Source organism: Protopterus annectens, chromosome 2.part1 (assembly GCF_019279795.1).
Source record: "Protopterus annectens isolate FY-2018-M chromosome 2.part1, PAN1.0, whole genome shotgun sequence".
Lineage (NCBI taxonomy): Eukaryota > Metazoa > Chordata > Ceratodontiformes > Protopteridae > Protopterus > Protopterus annectens.
The window spans coordinates 635,617,119-635,623,494 of NC_056729.1; the positions used below are offsets into that span (position 1 = coordinate 635,617,119).

At 42.0% G+C, this 6,376-nt stretch overlaps 1 non-coding gene across 1 annotated transcript; it reads right to left on the reverse strand.

The window, feature by feature from the left end:
• Window positions 1-1,260: 1,260 nt before the first annotated feature.
• On the reverse strand, window positions 1,261-1,342 carry TRNAS-UGA. The gene has a single exon. It is a non-coding gene; the product is annotated as a tRNA-Ser (tRNA).
• Window positions 1,343-6,376: the final 5,034 nt, after the last annotated feature.

A 6,376-nucleotide genomic window follows, 5' to 3' on the forward strand; every position in this document is an offset into this window, starting at 1 on the left:
CCTTCTGCTCAATGGTGCATCCTAATTTTCTCTGTCTTTATTAACAGACTACCATATGACCTGCCTCATTTAACTCTGATTAGTTATGCAAATGATATGTTCATTTTCAAAATAAACCTCTCAGTCTGCAATTCAATCTCATCTCAAAATTAATGTCCACTCCCCTCACAAATGGCTAATTAGTCACAACCTACTTGTAAACCTAACAAAACTAAGACTATGTTGTTTGGCACAGCACAATATCAGTATATCTGTAAACACATGAGGCATTACAACAGAAGCAAAATCCTTCAAGCACCTAGGCATATGGCAATGCCAATCCCTTAACTTCCAAACCAACACTGAAAAGTAGCAATGTGATGACTGATGGTTCCACCACCGCCAACCAATATGTGACAGGTGATGGTCCCCCCACTGCCAACCAGTATATGGTATCCCTATGCTGGGCCAGTAATCAAGGAGCCTGAATCCTCACCACTGACACTGGAGAGAGACGTTCACTTGGAATACAAATGGATACACTCAGTATTTCCAGATGCAGACCTCTCTGCATCCAGCACAATTTCCCATAAGAACACATAGGAGCACACCCAGCCTGGGGTCTGTATTTCTCTTTATCAGTCTCCCTCCAGGTCCCCAATAAGACTCCCCACTGGTACGGCTATAGGGTTAGGTCCCCAACCTAATGTCCAAGCCAAGTCCTCTGGCACCCTCTCTGTGAACCCAGTGCTTCATGTCCCTGCCCCAAGTAGCTAACACACACCCACTAAGAGATTTGATTTTTCACACACACAACACACACACCTGGGTAAGGCTAGCAAAAATTTACCTGCTGTGTCCGCTTCTGCCCAGAGTATGAGGTAGTTATCACTGCCAACATATACTCCACAATCAGCTACTGTAAGGCCCTTTAAGCACTGCAAGCTTCACAATGGTTATATCAGAGGCTGTGTCTCTCTTAGCAGTGGGCTGCTTTCCATCCACCAAGACAGAATACAAACTCTGGTGGTAGTTTGGTGCCCTGTTGTTGTCTCCAGACAACTTACCACTGGCATTTTGTTATCATCACTTGCTGGTTGTCTCACCTTTTGTTCTCCACCTTGCCTCATAGGTTCATAGATTAGTATTAGGCTAGCTGCCGTTGCGAGCCATTTTAAGCCTAGCCAATTATCCCTTGTGAGACTCAAACCCTGCACCTTGTGTTTGTAAGGCAAACACCTTAACCATTAGGCCACCCTGCCAACCCCCAAATAACACCAATGTAATCGACAGGATTCGAACCTGTACTGGGAAACCCCAATGGATTTCAAGTCCATCGCCTTAAGCACTCGGCCACGATTATAACATCCTCACACATGCTTCAGTCGACATTTAAATCTTACATGGCCCCTCTGGTTAAATTTAAAATATTTAACCCTTGATCCTAGCCATGTATCTGAACTAGTGGCTTCCCCTGTTACTAGTGGACTCTGTTGGGGTGGTTTAGGCTGCCCACCATGGGTTCCCTTATATCCATGTGCAGCAGTGGGTATTCTTTTCCTAAGCAGTGATTTATGCCCTGCTGGCAAAGCAGAGATTCCTTTTCCCCCCTAGATCATCTGCAGAGCTGAGCTTTCTGTCTGCCAACCAGATTCTCATTGGCTTCAGGCGAAGTGCTAAGAGCTTGTTTCCTCACCAAAAGGTCTGTCATCCCTTGAAAAGTGGTGACCTGACATCCTCTCAACAACCTATGAAAATAAGTGCTTAGTTCAGCAATATATTCACATACTTTCATCTGCCTTGCATCTATGCTCACAAAACTTTTTTCTGTAAGCTTTAGGAGTTAACTTAAATTATTCCAATAAACATTTTTTAACAGTATCATAGTTTAAGCAATCAGCATCAGGCAATTTGGAAACAGCAGTTACAGCTTTATGATGGAGTAAGGAGGTCAGGAACTGTACCCATAGCCCTTGGTTAATATTATACTGTTTACATATCCTTTGAAATATATGAATAAAACTATCAAAATTATTGCCCTCTGTAAATTATAGCAGAAAATTACTGACTTTTATTGCTTCAGTGGTTTGGTTATTCCTTTCCCTATTACCTTCATGATCCTAGTGAAGAGTCAGCATCTCCCTCTCATGTTGGCAAAGTTTCTCCTTTTCTTCAGCTGCTGAATGCTGCACTCTCTCTGATGATTCTAGTTCCAAACATTTCCCTCTAGTTCAACTCTCTTTAACTTAAGATGGATTTTTAACTCCACTGAGGAAAAGTTGAACTGCCCTGTTTCTGAGAGCTGTACATCCCCAATGCCAGGCTGGCTGTCTTCCTGGTTGCTGGTCTGTGCTGCAACTGTGATTAAGGCTGCAATCATTTCCCCTTTAGTCAGGTTTGCATGCACCAGTCCTTTGGCTTGGCACATCTCAGCCAACTGGTTCCTTGTCAGCTTGCCATAATCTTCTGCTGACATCTTTGCTTGCTCTCCCTGACTAACTAAGCTAACAAAAAGTAAATAAATCTATTGTGATATGAAACTCTGAATGTCTACTTTGTGGCTGCTTGAAAGTACATCTTTTTAGTGACAACTGGCTACAGGCTGCAGGAGTTCAATTAATATCCACACCACTTCTCACCAATATGTGAAGAGTGATGGTCACACCACTGTCAAACAATATGTGACAGGTGATGGTCCCGCCACTGCCAACCAGTATATGATGTCCCAACACTGGGCCAGTAATCAAAGAGCCTGAATTCTCACCACTACCACTAGAGAGGGACATGCACCTGGAATACAAATGCATGCACTCAGTATTTCCAGATGCAGACCTCTCTGCAGCCAGTACAGTTTCCCTTAAGAGAACACAGGGAACACACTCAGCATGGGGTCTGTATTTCTCTTTATTTGTCTCCCTCCAGGTCCCCAATAATACTTCCCACTGGTACAGCTGTAGGGTTAGGTACTCAGCCGACTGTCCAAGCCAAGTCATCCAGCATCTTATCTGTAAACCCAGTGCTTTGTGTCCATACCCCAAGTAGATGAGACACGCCCACTAAGAGATTTGATTTTACACACACACACACACACACACACACACACACACACACACACACACACACACATGAAAAGCTGGCACAGATTTACCAGCTATGTTGCCTTCCACCCAGAGTATAAGGTAGTTATCATCACCACCAGACACTCCACAATCTGCTACTCTAAGACCTTTAACAAAGGGTGCCCAATTATACTGTGTAATGTTAATACTAATACAAATGGTGGAAGTTGACCAAGATGGCTAAACCTTCTGGAGTGGCCCACACAGTGTCACCAAATAAATTTAAGCACTCTCAAAGGTAAATACTTTCTACAAGGACCAGCCACAATAAAAGTTTTAAATATATTTAATAATAAATAATACAATAGCATGAAAATACTGAATATGTATTCACAGTAAACCAGAGTTCAAATCACAGGAAATATTAAAAAGAACATTAATGGACAGACTCAGACAAATAAAGAAAAATATCTAAACTAAGCTTCACTGTATTCCTGACTGAATGGAGGAGAATTACTATTCCCTAATAACTTACTTGATAGAGTTAGGCACAATGAAATATGTGAACAGTCTTTCTAGTCAGGTTCCCCAAAACAGAATATTACATCCTCAGAGATTACTCCCTGTAAAATAAAATATCAAAGATAGCTTGCAGAATAATCTCATCTGGTCACCTGATTCTAGGTTCTCACAGTAACCCCCTTTGAACCTGAGACAAGAATTTAGCATTGACAACTACAATACACATCTGAAATGTTTATGGTAGTGCCTGGGGCTTTCTTTTTTTTACTGAGCCAATGAACAAAGGCTTCTTCCAGACCCACAGTCTCCAGTCCTATTCAGCACTGTGAGGTGCCATTTTAATGGTTTAACAGCTCATTTACATTTCCTTTATTTTTCTTAAAGTAAGCTAACTGGTTAACCTTTCCTGTCCCAGTATACTCTATTAAAACACATACATTTACTTCATTTACAATAATACATGGACATTTCTTTTCATTCTAGCAGGGTGCACTGCTGATGCATTTTAACACAAGCAAACTTCACAAATACATTTTCAGCACAAGCATCTCTACAAATCAGTTTAATATGGGAGGGATAATATGCAGGAATACAAATGACATATAATTATTTACAAAATTCCAGCTAGCTGTGTTGGTGCAAGTCATACATCCACTGCCCTACTTATCCTAGAATGGCTGGCAGTGCCTCCTATCATCACAAGCAAGGTTAACTCTCTCCTCTTCTCTTATGGTCCAGAAAAATCTCCTCATAACTGTCTACTCCAGCTGAAGCAGCTGTAGGCAAAGGAGTTTTTCTAGATCAGCGTGGATGCAATCTACCCATTATAGTTAATTCCTCCAATAAAATGTATCTACTATGCAACCTCAAACAAAATATATAATTGTTATTGTAATCCACCTCCTGTGCACATCACTGCATTACACACTCCCATGTCAATCGGCTTCCTACAAAACTGGTCCAGAACTTCTCTTAGCATCTATTTTCTTCAAACGTCTTCAGCCTAACTCTGAAACTCACTCACTGCACAACTGTTATAATGGAGGGTTTGGAGTTGTCATAATAGGGGTCAGGGTTGCGATAATAGTTAAGGTGTTTACCTCACTGACACATGGTACAGGATTTGATTCTCACCCTTAATCAGTGACTGATTATTGGCCAAACATGTAGTGTCCAGACTGACTGGCTATTACTTTGGGGGGAGGTGGCATAATGGGTAAGTTCTTCACTTCATAGACACAAGCTGCAGGGATGATTCTGACCTTGAGTTAATGAATAGGCTCAAAATGGCCCTTAACTGCAGTTAGCTTATTTTTCTACTATGAATTTATTCAACTATGAATGCAAAACTGCTACCTACTCCCTCAGAAGGTTCTCTCAAACAATGAACACCCACTAAACACCAAAAACAGACTTTATTGTACTAACTACTCCTTCTCAATTCTTTCAGAAAAAAACTTTTGGAATCAGGGCGGTATGCAGCACTAGGCAACCTAGAGAGCTTCCTAGGGCCAGTGGGGGCTGGGGGCCCAAGAAACACAACAGTAATCTTTAAAAAAATATTTTTTTGCTTTGTTCCCTGGCCACAGAAGGGCCTCTCTGAGACAGATGCCTGGTGTCAGAGCCATGGCCTCAAGCTCAAAGCCAAAAAGTGCAGTGTCATCCCTTTTGGTAAAAACTCTGTACCCATGAACTAACACATAGGCAGCAATCTACTTAACACCGAATGCGTGATAAGAGACCTTGGGACCCAGGTGGACAGTAGTCTCTGCTTTGATAGTCACATCGTCACAGTAGTCAGGAAGTCCTTCTACATGGCACACCTCATCATAAAAGGGTTCTCATCCAGAAAAAAGAGGTCATTGTTCCCCTCTACTCGACACTCATTAGACCCATTATAGAGTACAATGCCCCTTTTGGAATGTACCTCACAAGACATCTGCAGCAGCTGGAAAGGCCACATAAGTACCTCACAAAGAGGATTACTGGACTCAAACAAATGCCCTACACTGACCGTCTCAAAAAACTCCAGCTTTACTCAGTAGCATATCGCCTACTCCGAGGTGATCTCTGCCTAACATATAAAGCTGTGTCAAATCCAGAGCTGTTAGACATGCTACACCTAAAGAAATCCCAATCCCTCTGAGCTACACACTCTAGGGACCTAAACCTTGTCACCACAATAAACAGGACATGCTGGAGGGATAGATTCCTATCCCAGAGACTTCCCATAATCTGGAACAGGCTACCCATCTATGTCAAGCAAAGTTCTTCATTAGCACTCTTCAAGAAAAATCTTGATGAGTGGATGGGAAATAGGAAATACACCCCGGGATCACTTCTGTGTCTCTGCTTGACAGTGGCACAGGAAAATAACTTTCTTGGGTGGCGTAAGCCAGGGAACCTTGTTGGCTAGGCTTACGTAGGCCCTTGGACCGATAGCTTAGTACCTTCCTATGAACCTATGAACCTATGAACAGCATTAAAATAGAAATTCCTGCTTTGTTCTCTCTTGGCATCTAGACCTTTTAGTTAATGAAATACTGCCGCATTCAGTGGCTACACCTTACAAATACTGTTGCTTTGTGGTGTAATATTTGATCGCAACGGAATTTAAAGTGAATTGTCTTGTTATTAAGTGGATTTTTTCAACAGCAGATGAGCAGATCTAGTGTGTATGGATTTTTTGTTGTCAACAGTGGATTAGCAGCATCAGCATGTGGAGACATGCAGGTACAAGACACAATTTATTTTTTGTGTCACTGTAGGAAGCAAAGGGAGGTAACAGAAGAGTGTGTGTGCATGTGTGTGTGTGT